The sequence below is a fragment of the Gasterosteus aculeatus genome, chromosome 11 (assembly GCF_964276395.1).
Source record: "Gasterosteus aculeatus chromosome 11, fGasAcu3.hap1.1, whole genome shotgun sequence".
NCBI lineage: Eukaryota > Metazoa > Chordata > Actinopteri > Perciformes > Gasterosteidae > Gasterosteus > Gasterosteus aculeatus.
This window is the reverse complement of record NC_135699.1, coordinates 1,750,857-1,764,918: the sequence shown is the minus strand read 5'-3', so window position 1 is coordinate 1,764,918 and position 14,062 is coordinate 1,750,857. Positions and strand designations below refer to the sequence as shown.

The following is a 14,062-nucleotide window of genomic DNA, read 5'->3' as shown; positions in this document are numbered from 1 at the left end:
GTTGCTTTTCATTGCGGACACATTTGTCCCGTATTTTCCTCCACAACTTTGTGGACCCCGCGACCGGAAAACCGACGTTTGCGGAGATCTCCCTCCATGAATGACAGGCCATCCGCGCGTCCTTATAGTCCGCCAACGACGGTTTGTAGAAGTGGTCATATTTACACATTTCTTCCGACAAAAGCTCTTCAATCTGATCACGAATCCCATTCTCGTCGCGTTGTAACTGACTTTGGCTTGCTACCTTTGCATTTTACCACCAGGAGATTTCAATTTGTCGTAGGAGTTCCAATATAGTTGGAGGAAACGGCTCTGACGGTCTAGACCTTGTCCAAAGCCAACCACGTTATACCTCAACGCGAGTATTCTTTAGGTGATTTTGAATCCATTTTTGCCTGTGGTTGATGGAAGAAACAATGGCTGGCCATTTGAATCCGCAGAATCGGTTGTTGCATTAAAGGTATAACGTGGTTGGCTCTGGACGAGGTCTAGACCGTCAGAGCCGTTTCCTCCAACTATATTGGAACTCCTACGACAAATTGAAATCTCCTGGTGGTAAAATGCAAAGGTAGCAAGCCAAAGTCAGTTACGACGCGACGAGAATGGGATTCGAACCCATGCGTGCAGAGCACAATGGATTAGCAGTCCATCGCCTTAACCACTCGGCCACCTCGTCGTGTGGCTTCCAACTTTGCAGGATAGTTAGATAATTGGCAACATTGTAGCATGTTTTCATGGTCCTGGGAGGTTCTAAAAAGCGTTTATATGCAGGGGCCGGCTTATCCCAATTGGACCCAAGCATCTATATAGTGGGGGATTAGCTCAAATTGTAGAGCGCTCGCTTAGCATGCGAGAAGTAGCGGGATCGATGCCTGCATCCTCCATTGTTCTTCATTTTCAGGTGAGGACATAACGACGCATGAACTTAAGGCTGCTGCATGCTTCTGCGTCTTAAAGCACCGTCGCGTCGACGCGCTCATTTAAATTCATGCATCGCCACTGTTGCTTTTCATTGCGGACACATTTGTCCCGTATTTTCCTCCACAACTTTGTGGACCCCGCGACCGGAAAACCGACGTTTGCGGAGATCTCCCTCCATGAATGACAGGCCATCCGCGCGTCCTTATAGTCCGCCAACGACGGTTTGTAGAAGTGGTCATATTTACACATTTCTTCCGACAAAAGTTCTTCAATCTGATCACGAATCCCATTCTCGTCGCGTTGTAACTGACTTTGGCTTGCTACCTTTGCATTTTACCACCAGGAGATTTCAATTTGTCGAAGGAGTTCCAATATAGTTGGAGGAAACGGCTCTGACGGTCTAGACCTCGTCCAAAGCCAACCACGTTATACCTCAACGCGAGTATTCTTTAGGTGATTTTGAATCCATTTTTGCCTGTGGTTGATGGAAGAAACAATGGCTGGCCATTTGAATCCGCAGAATCGGTTGTTGCATTAAAGGTATAACGTGGTTGGCTCTGGACGAGGTCTAGACCGTCAGAGCCGTTTCCTCCAACTATATTGGAACTCCTACGACAAATTAATATCTCCTGGTGGTAAAATGCAAAGGTAGCAAGTCAAAGTCAGTTACAACGCGACGAGAATGGAATTCGAACTTTGTAGATCCCGCGACCGGAAAACCGACGTTTGCGGAGATCTCCCTCCATGAATGACAGGCCATCCGCGCGTCCTTATAGTCCGCCAACGACGGTTTGTAGAAGTGGTCATATTTACACATTTCTTCCGACAAAAGCTCTTCAATCTGATCACGAATCCCATTCTCGTCGCGTTGTAACTGACTTTGGCTTGCTACCTTTGCATTTTACCACCAGGAGATTTTAATTTGTCGAAGGAGTTCCAATATAGTTGGAGGAAACGGCTCTGACGGCCTAGACCTCGTCCAAAGCCAACCACGTTATACCTCAACGCGAGTATTCTTTAGGTGATTTTGAATCCATTTTTGCCTGTGGTTGATGGAAGAAACAATGGCTGGCCATTTGAATCCGCAGAATCGGTTGTTGCATTAAAGGTATGACCTTAACGCACCGTCGCGTCGACGCGCTCATTTAAATTCATGCATCGCCACTGTTGCTTTTCATTGCGGACACATTTGTCCCGTATTTTCCTCCACAACTTTGTGGACCCCGCGACCGGAAAACCGACGTTTGCGGAGATCTCCCTCCATGAATGACAGGCCATCCGCGCGTCCTTATAGTCCGCCAACGACGGTTTGTAGAAGTGGTCATATTTACACATTTCTTCCGACAAAAGCTCTTCAATCTGATCACGAATCCCATTCTCGTCGCGTTGTAACTGACTTTGGCTTGCTACCTTTGCATTTTACCACCAGGAGATTTCAATTTGTCGTAGGAGTTCCAATATAGTTGGAGGAAACGGCTCTGACGGCCTAGACCTCGTCCAAAGCCAACCACGTTATACCTCAACGCGAGTATTCTTTAGGTGATTTTGAATCCATTTTTGCCTGTGGTTGATGGAAGAAACAATGGCTGGCCATTTGAATCCGCAGAATCGGTTGTTGCATTAAAGGTATAACGTGGTTGGCTCTGGACGAGGTCTAGACCGTCAGAGCCGTTTCCTCCAACTATATTGGAACTCCTACGACAAATTTAAATCTCCTGGTGGTAAAATGCAAAGGTAGCAGGTCAAAGTCAGTTACAACACGACGAGAATGGGATTCGAACTTTGTGGACCCCGCGACCGGAAAACCGACGTTTGCGGAGATCTCCCTCCATGAATGACAGGCCATCCGCGCGTCCTTATAGTCCGCCAACGACGGTTTGTAGAAGTGGTCATATTTACACATTTCTTCCGACAAAAGCTCTTCAATCTGATCACGAATCCCATTCTCGTCGCGTTGTAACTGACTTTGGCTTGCTACCTTTGCATTTTACCACCAGGAGATTTCAATTTGTCGAAGGAGTTCCAATATAGTTGGAGGAAACGGCTCTGACGGTCTAGACCTCGTCCAAAGCCAACTACGTTATACCTCAACGCGAGTATTCTTTAGGTGATTTTGAATCCATTTTTGCCTGTGGTTGATGGAAGAAACAATGGCTGGCCATTTGAATCCGCAGAATCGGTTGTTGCATTAAGGGTATAACGTGGTTGGCTCTGGACGAGGTCTAGACCGTCAGAGCCGTTTCCTCCAACTATATTGGAACTCCTACGACAAATTGAAATCTCCTGGTGGTAAAATGCAAAGGTAGCAAGCCAAAGTGAGTTACAACGCGACGAGAATGGGATTCGAACCCATGCGTGCAGAGCACAATGGATTAGCAGTCCATCGCCTTAACCACTCGGCCACCTCGTCGTGTGGCTTCCAGCTTTGCAGGATAGTTAGATAATTGGCAACATTGTAGCATGTTTTCATGGTCCTGGGAGGTTCTAAAAAGCGTTTATATGCAGGGGCCGGCTTATCCCAATTGGACCCAATTGGAGCGGGATCGATGCCTGCATCCTCCATTGTTCTTCATTTTCAGGTGAGGACATAACGACGCATGAACTTAAGGCTGCTGCATGCTTCTGCGTCTTAACGCACCGTCGCGTCCACGCGCTCATTTTAATTCATGCATCGCCACTGTTGCTTTTCATTGCGGACACATTTGTCCCGTATTTTCCTCCACAACTTTGTGGACCCCGCGACCGGAAAACCGACGTTTGCGGAGATCTCCCTCCATGAATGACAGGCCATCCGCGCGTCCTTATAGTCCGCCAACGACGGTTTGTAGAAGTGGTCATATTTACACATTTCTTCCGACAAAAGCTCTTCAATCTGATCACGAATCCGATTCTCGTCGCGTTGTAACTGACTTTGGCTTGCTACCTTTGCATTTTACCACCAGGAGATTTCAATTTGTCGTAGGAGTTCCAATATAGTTGGAGGAAACGCCTCTGACGGTCTAGACCTTGTCCAAAGCCAACCACGTTATACCTCAACGCGAGTATTCTTTAGGTGATTTTGAATCCATTTTTGCCTGTGGTTGATGGAAGAAACAATGGCTGGCCATTTGAATCCGCAGAATCGGTTGTTGCATTAAAGGTATAACGTGGTTGGCTCTGGACGAGGTCTAGACCGCCAGAGCCGTTTCCTCCAACTATATTGGAACTCCTACGACAAATTGAAATCTCCTGGTGGTAAAATGCAAAGGTAGCAAGCCAAAGTGAGTTACTACGCGACGAGAATGGGATTCGAACCCATGCGTGCAGAGCACAATGGATTAGCAGTCCATCACCTTAACCACTCGGCCACCTCGTCGTGTGGCTTCCAGCTTTGCAGGATAGTTAGATAATTGGCAACATTGTAGCATGTTTTCATGGTCCTGGGAGGTTCTAAAAAGCGTTTATATGCAGGGGCCGGCTTATCCCAATTGGACCCAATTGGAGCGGGATCGATGCCTGCATCCTCCATTGTTCTTCATTTTCAGGTGAGGACATAACGACGCATGAACTTAAGGCTGCTGCATGCTTCTGCGTCTTAACGCACCGTCGCGTCCACGCGCTCATTTTAATTCATGCATCGCCACTGTTGCTTTTCATTGCGGACACATTTGTCCCGTATTTTCCTCCACAACTTTGTGGACCCCGCGACCGGAAAACCGACGTTTGCGGAGATCTCCCTCCATGAATGACAGGCCATCCGCGCGTCCTTATAGTCCGCCAACGACGGTTTGTAGAAGTGGTCATATTTACACATTTCTTCCGACAAAAGCTCTTCAATCTGATCACGAATCCCATTCTCGTCGCGTTGTAACTGACTTTGGCTTGCTACCTTTGCATTTTACCACCAGGAGATTTCAATTTGTCGTAGGAGTTCCAATATAGTTGGAGGAAACGGCTCTGACGGTCTAGACCTTGTCCAAAGCCAACCACGTTATACCTCAACGCGAGTATTCTTTAGGTGATTTTGAATCCATTTTTGCCTGTGGTTGATGGAAGAAACAATGGCTGGCCATTTGAATCCGCAGAATCGGTTGTTGCATTAAAGGTATAACGTGGTTGGCTCTGGACGAGGTCTAGACCGTCAGAGCCGTTTCCTCCAACTATATTGGAACTCCTACGACAAATTGAAATCTCCTGGTGGTAAAATGCAAAGGTAGCAAGCCAAAGTCAGTTACGACGCGACGAGAATGGGATTCGAACCCATGCGTGCAGAGCACAATGGATTAGCAGTCCATCGCCTTAACCACTCGGCCACCTCGTCGTGTGGCTTCCAACTTTGCAGGATAGTTAGATAATTGGCAACATTGTAGCATGTTTTCATGGTCCTGGGAGGTTCTAAAAAGCGTTTATATGCAGGGGCCGGCTTATCCCAATTGGACCCAAGCATCTATATAGTGGGGGATTAGCTCAAATTGTAGAGCGCTCGCTTAGCATGCGAGAAGTAGCGGGATCGATGCCTGCATCCTCCATTGTTCTTCATTTTCAGGTGAGGACATAACGACGCATGAACTTAAGGCTGCTGCATGCTTCTGCGTCTTAAAGCACCGTCGCGTCGACGCGCTCATTTAAATTCATGCATCGCCACTGTTGCTTTTCATTGCGGACACATTTGTCCCGTATTTTCCTCCACAACTTTGTGGACCCCGCGACCGGAAAACCGACGTTTGCGGAGATCTCCCTCCATGAATGACAGGCCATCCGCGCGTCCTTATAGTCCGCCAATGACGGTTTGTAGAAGTGGTCATATTTACACATTTCTTCCGACAAAAGCTCTTCAATCTGATCACGAATCCCATTCTCGTCGCGTTGTAACTGACTTTGGCTTGCTACCTTTGCATTTTACCACCAGGAGATTTTAATTTGTCGAAGGAGTTCCAATATAGTTGGAGGAAACGGCTCTGACGGCCTAGACCTCGTCCAAAGCCAACCACGTTATACCTCAACGCGAGTATTCTTTAGGTGATTTTGAATCCATTTTTGCCTGTGGTTGATGGAAGAAACAATGGCTGGCCATTTGAATCCGCAGAATCGGTTGTTGCATTAAAGGTATGACGTGGTTGGCTTTGGACGAGGCCTAGACCGTCAGAGCCGTTTCCTCCAACTATATTGGAACTCCTACGACAAATTGAAATCTCCTGGTGGTAAAATGCAAAGGTAGCAAGCCAAAGTGAGTTACTACGCGACGAGAATGGGATTCGAACCCATGCGTGCAGAGCACAATGGATTAGCAGTCCATCACCTTAACCACTCGGCCACCTCGTCGTGTGGCTTCCAGCTTTGCAGGATAGTTAGATAATTGGCAACATTGTAGCATGTTTTCATGGTCCTGGGAGGTTCTAAAAAGCGTTTATATGCAGGGGCCGGCTTATCCCAATTGGACCCAATTGGAGCGGGATCGATGCCTGCATCCTCCATTGTTCTTCATTTTCAGGTGAGGACATAACGACGCATGAACTTAAGGCTGCTGCATGCTTCTGCGTCTTAACGCACCGTCGCGTCCACGCGCTCATTTTAATTCATGCATCGCCACTGTTGCTTTTCATTGCGGACACATTTGTCCCGTATTTTCCTCCACAACTTTGTGGGCCCCGCGACCGGAAAACCGACGTTTGCGGAGATCTCCCTCCATGAATGACAGGCCATCCGCGCGTCCTTATAGTCCGCCAACGACGGTTTGTAGAAGTGGTCATATTTACACATTTCTTCCGACAAAAGCTCTTCAATCTGATCACGAATCCCATTCTCGTCGCGTTGTAACTGACTTTGGCTTGCTACCTTTGCATTTTACCACCAGGAGATTTCAATTTGTCGTAGGAGTTCCAATATAGTTGGAGGAAACGGCTCTGACGGTCTAGACCTTGTCCAAAGCCAACCACGTTATACCTCAACGCGAGTATTCTTTAGGTGATTTTGAATCCATTTTTGCCTGTGGTTGATGGAAGAAACAATGGCTGGCCATTTGAATCCGCAGAATCGGTTGTTGCATTAAAGGTATAACGTGGTTGGCTCTGGACGAGGTCTAGACCGTCAGAGCCGTTTCCTCCAACTATATTGGAACTCCTACGACAAATTGAAATCTCCTGGTGGTAAAATGCAAAGGTAGCAAGCCAAAGTCAGTTACGACGCGACGAGAATGGGATTCGAACCCATGCGTGCAGAGCACAATGGATTAGCAGTCCATCGCCTTAACCACTCGGCCACCTCGTCGTGTGGCTTCCAACTTTGCAGGATAGTTAGATAATTGGCAACATTGTAGCATGTTTTCATGGTCCTGGGAGGTTCTAAAAAGCGTTTATATGCAGGGGCCGGCTTATCCCAATTGGACCCAAGCATCTATATAGTGGGGGATTAGCTCAAATTGTAGAGCGCTCGCTTAGCATGCGAGAAGTAGCGGGATCGATGCCTGCATCCTCCATTGTTCTTCATTTTCAGGTGAGGACATAACGACGCATGAACTTAAGGCTGCTGCATGCTTCTGCGTCTTAAAGCACCGTCGCGTAGACGCGCTCATTTAAATTCATGCATCGCCACTGTTGCTTTTCATTGCGGACACATTTGTCCCGTATTTTCCTCCACAACTTTGTGGACCCCGCGACCGGAAAACCGACGTTTGCGGAGATCTCCCTCCATGAATGACAGGCCATCCGCGCGTCCTTATAGTCCGCCAATGACGGTTTGTAGAAGTGGTCATATTTACACATTTCTTCCGACAAAAGCTCTTCAATCTGATCACGAATCCCATTCTCGTCGCGTTGTAACTGACTTTGGCTTGCTACCTTTGCATTTTACCACCAGGAGATTTTAATTTGTCGAAGGAGTTCCAATATAGTTGGAGGAAACGGCTCTGACGGCCTAGACCTCGTCCAAAGCCAACCACGTTATACCTCAACGCGAGTATTCTTTAGGTGATTTTGAATCCATTTTTGCCTGTGGTTGATGGAAGAAACAATGGCTGGCCATTTGAATCCGCAGAATCGGTTGTTGCATTAAAGGTATGACGTGGTTGGCTTTGGACGAGGCCTAGACCGTCAGAGCCGTTTCCTCCAACTATATTGGAACTCCTACGACAAATTGAAATCTCCTGGTGGTAAAATGCAAAGGTAGCAGGTCAAAGTCAGTTACAACGCGACGAGAATGGGATTCGAACTTTGTGGACCCCGCGACCGGAAAACCGACGTTTGCGGAGATCTCCCTCCATGAATGACAGGCCATCCGCGCGTCCTTATAGTCCGCCAACGACGGTTTGTAGAAGTGGTCATATTTACACATTTCTTCCGACAAAAGCTCTTCAATCTGATCACGAATCCCATTCTCGTCGCGTTGTAACTGACTTTGGCTTGCTACCTTTGCATTTTACCACCAGGAGATTTCAATTTGTCGTAGGAGTTCCAATATAGTTGGAGGAAACGGCTCTGACGGTCTAGACCTCGTCCAAAGCCAACCACGTTATACCTCAACGCGAGTATTCTTTAGGTGATTTTGAATCCATTTTTGCCTGTGGTTGATGGAAGAAACAATGGCTGGCCATTTGAATCCGCAGAATCGGTTGTTGCATTAAAGGTATAACGTGGTTGGCTCTGGACGAGGTCTAGACCGTCAGAGCCGTTTCCTCCAACTATATTGGAACTTATACGACAAATTGAAATCTCCTGGTGGTAAAATGCAAAGGTAGCAAGCCAAAGTGAGTTACTACGCGACGAGAATGGGATTTGAACCCATGCGTGCAGAGCACAATGGATTAGCAGTCCATCGCCTTAACCACTCGGCCACCTCGTCGTGTGGCTTCCAGCTTTGCAGGATAGTTAGATAATTGGCAACATTGTAGCATGTTTTCATGGTCCTGGGAGGTTCTAAAAAGCGTTTATATGCAGGGGCCGGCTTATCCCAATTGGACCCAATTGGAGCGGGATCGATGCCTGCATCCTCCATTGTTCTTCATTTTCAGGTGAGGACATAACGACGCATGAACTTAAGGCTGCTGCATGCTTCTGCGTCTTAACGCACCGTCGCGTCCACGCGCTCATTTTAATTCATGCATCGCCACTGTTGCTTTTCATTGCGGACACATTTGTCCCGTATTTTCCTCCACAACTTTGTGGACCCCGCGACCGGAAAACCGACGTTTGCGGAGATCTCCCTCCATGAATGACAGGCCATCCGCGCGTCCTTATAGTCCGCCAACGACGGTTTGTAGAAGTGGTCATATTTACACATTTCTTCCGACAAAAGCTCTTCAATCTGATCACGAATCCCATTCTCGTCGCGTTGTAACTGACTTTGGCTTGCTACCTTTGCATTTTACCACCAGGAGATTTCAATTTGTCGTAGGAGTTCCAATATAGTTGGAGGAAACGGCTCTGACGGTCTAGACCTTGTCCAAAGCCAACCACGTTATACCTCAACGCGAGTATTCTTTAGGTGATTTTGAATCCATTTTTGCCTGTGGTTGATGGAAGAAACAATGGCTGGCCATTTGAATCCGCAGAATCGGTTGTTGCATTAAAGGTATAACGTGGTTGGCTCTGGACGAGGTCTAGACCGTCAGAGCCGTTTCCTCCAACTATATTGGAACTCCTACGACAAATTGAAATCTCCTGGTGGTAAAATGCAAAGGTAGCAAGCCAAAGTGAGTTACAACGCGACGAGAATGGGATTCGAACTTTGTGGACCCCGCGACCGGAAAACCGACGTTTGCGGAGATCTCCCTCCATGAATGACAGGCCATCCGCGCGTCCTTATAGTCCGCCAACGACGGTTTGTAGAAGTGGTCATATTTACACATTTCTTCCGACAAAAGCTCTTCAATCTGATCACGAATCCCATTCTCGTCGCGTTGTAACTGACTTTGGCTTGCTACCTTTGCATTTTACCACCAGGAGATTTCAATTTGTCGTAGGAGTTCCAATATAGTTGGAGGAAACGGCTCTGACGGTCTAGACCTCGTCCAAAGCCAACCACGTTATACCTCAACGCGAGTATTCTTTAGGTGATTTTGAATCCATTTTTGCCTGTGGTTGATGGAAGAAACAATGGCTGGCCATTTGAATCCGCAGAATCGGTTGTTGCATTAAAGGTATAACGTGGTTGGCTCTGGACGAGGTCTAGACCGTCAGAGCCGTTTCCTCCAACTATATTGGAACTTATACGACAAATTGAAATCTCCTGGTGGTAAAATGCAAAGGTAGCAAGCCAAAGTGAGTTACTACGCGACGAGAATGGGATTTGAACCCATGCGTGCAGAGCACAATGGATTAGCAGTCCATCGCCTTAACCACTCGGCCACCTCGTCGTGTGGCTTCCAGCTTTGCAGGATAGTTAGATAATTGGCAACATTGTAGCATGTTTTCATGGTCCTGGGAGGTTCTAAAAAGCGTTTATATGCAGGGGCCGGCTTATCCCAATTGGACCCAATTGGAGCGGGATCGATGCCTGCATCCTCCATTGTTCTTCATTTTCAGGTGAGGACATAACGACGCATGAACTTAAGGCTGCTGCATGCTTCTGCGTCTTAACGCACCGTCGCGTCCACGCGCTCATTTTAATTCATGCATCGCCACTGTTGCTTTTCATTGCGGACACATTTGTCCCGTATTTTCCTCCACAACTTTGTGGACCCCGCGACCGGAAAACCGACGTTTGCGGAGATCTCCCTCCATGAATGACAGGCCATCCGCGCGTCCTTATAGTCCGCCAACGACGGTTTGTAGAAGTGGTCATATTTACACATTTCTTCCGACAAAAGCTCTTCAATCTGATCACGAATCCCATTCTCGTCGCGTTGTAACTGACTTTGGCTTGCTACCTTTGCATTTTACCACCAGGAGATTTCAATTTGTCGTAGGAGTTCCAATATAGTTGGAGGAAACGGCTCTGACGGTCTAGACCTTGTCCAAAGCCAACCACGTTATACCTCAACGCGAGTATTCTTTAGGTGATTTTGAATCCATTTTTGCCTGTGGTTGATGGAAGAAACAATGGCTGGCCATTTGAATCCGCAGAATCGGTTGTTGCATTAAAGGTATAACGTGGTTGGCTCTGGACGAGGTCTAGACCGTCAGAGCCGTTTCCTCCAACTATATTGGAACTCCTACGACAAATTGAAATCTCCTGGTGGTAAAATGCAAAGGTAGCAAGCCAAAGTGAGTTATACCGCGACGAGAATGGGATTCGAACCCATGCGTGCAGAGCACAATGGATTAGCAGTCCATCGCCTTAACCACTCGGCCACCTCGTTGTGTGGCTTCCAGCTTTGCAGGATAGTTAGATAATTGGCAACATTGTAGCATGTTTTCATGGTCCTGGGAGGTTCTAAAAAGCGTTTATATGCAGGGGCCGGCTTATCCCAATTGGACCCAAGCATCTATATAGTGGGGGATTAGCTCAAATTGTAGAGCGCTCGCTTAGCATGCGAGAAGTAGCGGGATCGATGCCTGCATCCTCCATTGTTCTTCATTTTCAGGTGAGGACATAACGACGCATGAACTTAAGGCTGCTGCATGCTTCTGCGTCTTAACGCACCGTCGCGTCGACGCGCTCATTTAAATTCATGCATCGCCACTGTTGCTTTTCATTGCGGACACATTTGTCCCGTATTTTCCTCCACAACTTTGTGGACCCCGCGACCGGAAAACCGACGTTTGCGGAGATCTCCCTCCATGAATGACAGGCCATCCGCGCGTCCTTATAGTCCGCCAACGACGGTTTGTAGAAGTGGTCATATTTACACATTTCTTCCGACAAAAGCTCTTCAATCTGATCACGAATCCCATTCTCGTCGCGTTGTAACTGACTTTGGCTTGCTACCTTTGCATTTTACCACCAGGAGATTTTAATTTGTCGAAGGAGTTCCAATATAGTTGGAGGAAACGGCTCTGACGGCCTAGACCTCGTCCAAAGCCAACCACGTTATACCTCAACGCGAGTATTCTTTAGGTGATTTTGAATCCATTTTTGCCTGTGGTTTATGGAAGAAACAATGGCTGGCCATTTGAATCCGCAGAATCGGTTGTTGCATTAAAGGTATAACGTGGTTGGCTCTGGACGAGGTCTAGACCGTCAGAGCCGTTTCCTCCAACTATATTGGAACTTATACGACAAATTGAAATCTCCTGGTGGTAAAATGCAAAGGTAGCAAGCCAAAGTGAGTTACTACGCGACGAGAATGGGATTCGAACCCATGCGTGCAGAGCACAATGGATTAGCAGTCCATCGCCTTAACCACTCGGCCACCTCGTCGTGTGGCTTCCAGCTTTGCAGGATAGTTAGATAATTGGCAACATTGTAGCATGTTTTCATGGTCCTGGGAGGTTCTAAAAAGCGTTTATATGCAGGGGCCGGCTTATCCCAATTGGACCCAATTGGAGCGGGATCGATGCCTGCATCCTCCATTGTTCTTCATTTTCAGGTGAGGACATAACGACGCATGAACTGAAGGCTGCTGCATGCTTCTGCGTCTTAACGCACCGTCGCGTCGACGCGCTCATTTAAATTCATGCATCGCCACTGTTGCTTTTCATTGCGGACACATTTGTCCCGTATTTTCCTCCACAACTTTGTGGACCCCGCGACCGGAAAACCGACGTTTGCGGAGATCTCCCTCCATGAATGACAGGCCATCCGCGCGTCCTTATAGTCCGCCAATGACGGTTTGTAGAAGTGGTCATATTTACACATTTCTTCCGACAAAAGCTCTTCAATCTGATCACGAATCCCATTCTCGTCGCGTTGTAACTGACTTTGGCTTGCTACCTTTGCATTTTACCACCAGGAGATTTCAATTTGTCGTAGGAGTTCCAATATAGTTGGAGGAAACGGCTCTGACGGTCTAGACCTCGTCCAAAGCCAACCACGTTATACCTCAACGCAAGTATTCTTTAGGTGATTTTGAATCCATTTTTGCCTGTGGTTGATGGAAGAAACAATGGCTGGCCATTTGAATCCGCAGAATCGGTTGTTGCATTAAAGGTATAACGTGGTTGGCTCTGGACGAGGTCTAGACCGTCAGAGCCGTTTCCTCCAACTATATTGGAACTCCTACGACAAATTGAAATCTCCTGGTGGTAAAATGCAAAGGTAGCAAGCCAAAGTCAGTTACGACGCGACGAGAATGGGATTCGAACCCATGCGTGCAGAGCACAATGGATTAGCAGTCCATCGCCTTAACCACTCGGCCACCTCGTCGTGTGGCTTCCAACTTTGCAGGATAGTTAGATAATTGGCAACATTGTAGCATGTTTTCATGGTCCTGGGAGGTTCTAAAAAGCGTTTATATGCAGGGGCCGGCTTATCCCAATTGGACCCAAGCATCTATATAGTGGGGGATTAGCTCAAATTGTAGAGCGCTCGCTTAGCATGCGAGAAGTAGCGGGATCGATGCCTGCATCCTCCATTGTTCTTCATTTTCAGGTGAGGCCATAACGACGCATGAACTTAAGGCTGCTGCATGCTTCTGCGTCTTAACGCACCGTCGCGTCGACGCGCTCATTTAAATTCATGCATCGCCACTGTTGCTTTTCATTGCGGACACATTTGTCCCGTATTTTCCTCCACAACTTTGTGGACCCCGCGACCGGAAAACCGACGTTTGCGGAGATCTCCCTCCATGAATGACAGGCCATCCGCGCGTCCTTATAGTCCGCCAATGACGGTTTGTAGAAGTGGTCATATTTACACATTTCTTCCGACAAAAGCTCTTCAATCTGATCACGAATCCCATTCTTGTCGCGTTGTAACTGACTTTGGCTTGCTACCTTTGCATTTTACCACCAGGAGATTTTAATTTGTCGAAGGAGTTCCAATATAGTTGGAGGAAACGGCTCTGACGGCCTAGACCTCGTCCAAAGCCAACCACGTTATACCTCAACGCGAGTATTCTTTAGGTGATTTTGAATCCATTTTTGCCTGTGGTTGATGGAAGAAACAATGGCTGGCCATTTGAATCCGCAGAATCGGTTGTTGCATTAAAGGTATGACGTGGTTGGCTTTGGACGAGGCCTAGACCGTCAGAGCCGTTTCCTCCAACTATATTGGAACTCCTACGACAAATTGAAATCTCCTGGTGGTAAAATGCAAAGGTAGCAGGTCAAAGTCAGTTACAACGCGA

At 47.4% G+C, this 14,062-nt stretch overlaps 11 non-coding genes across 11 annotated transcripts; all 11 read right to left on the bottom strand.

Annotated features, from left to right (window-relative positions):
- Positions 1–594: 594 nt before the first annotated feature.
- trnas-gcu (transfer RNA serine (anticodon GCU)) lies at positions 595–676 on the bottom strand. Its single transcript has one exon. It is a non-coding gene; the product is annotated as a tRNA-Ser (tRNA).
- Positions 677–3,249: 2,573 nt separating this feature from the next.
- On the bottom strand, positions 3,250–3,331 carry trnas-gcu (transfer RNA serine (anticodon GCU)). The gene has a single exon. It is a non-coding gene; the product is annotated as a tRNA-Ser (tRNA).
- Positions 3,332–4,194: 863 nt separating this feature from the next.
- trnas-gcu (transfer RNA serine (anticodon GCU)) lies at positions 4,195–4,276 on the bottom strand. The gene has a single exon. It is a non-coding gene; the product is annotated as a tRNA-Ser (tRNA).
- An 863-nt stretch (positions 4,277–5,139) lies between these two features.
- Positions 5,140–5,221, bottom strand: trnas-gcu (transfer RNA serine (anticodon GCU)). Its single transcript has one exon. It is a non-coding gene; the product is annotated as a tRNA-Ser (tRNA).
- A 919-nt stretch (positions 5,222–6,140) lies between these two features.
- On the bottom strand, positions 6,141–6,222 carry trnas-gcu (transfer RNA serine (anticodon GCU)). The gene has a single exon. It is a non-coding gene; the product is annotated as a tRNA-Ser (tRNA).
- An 863-nt stretch (positions 6,223–7,085) lies between these two features.
- trnas-gcu (transfer RNA serine (anticodon GCU)) lies at positions 7,086–7,167 on the bottom strand. The gene has a single exon. It is a non-coding gene; the product is annotated as a tRNA-Ser (tRNA).
- A 1,487-nt stretch (positions 7,168–8,654) lies between these two features.
- trnas-gcu (transfer RNA serine (anticodon GCU)) lies at positions 8,655–8,736 on the bottom strand. The gene has a single exon. It is a non-coding gene; the product is annotated as a tRNA-Ser (tRNA).
- Positions 8,737–10,167: 1,431 nt separating this feature from the next.
- On the bottom strand, positions 10,168–10,249 carry trnas-gcu (transfer RNA serine (anticodon GCU)). The gene has a single exon. It is a non-coding gene; the product is annotated as a tRNA-Ser (tRNA).
- Positions 10,250–11,112: 863 nt separating this feature from the next.
- Positions 11,113–11,194, bottom strand: trnas-gcu (transfer RNA serine (anticodon GCU)). The gene has a single exon. It is a non-coding gene; the product is annotated as a tRNA-Ser (tRNA).
- Positions 11,195–12,113: 919 nt separating this feature from the next.
- trnas-gcu (transfer RNA serine (anticodon GCU)) lies at positions 12,114–12,195 on the bottom strand. The gene has a single exon. It is a non-coding gene; the product is annotated as a tRNA-Ser (tRNA).
- An 863-nt stretch (positions 12,196–13,058) lies between these two features.
- On the bottom strand, positions 13,059–13,140 carry trnas-gcu (transfer RNA serine (anticodon GCU)). The gene has a single exon. It is a non-coding gene; the product is annotated as a tRNA-Ser (tRNA).
- Between the last annotated feature and the right edge of the window lie 922 nt (positions 13,141–14,062).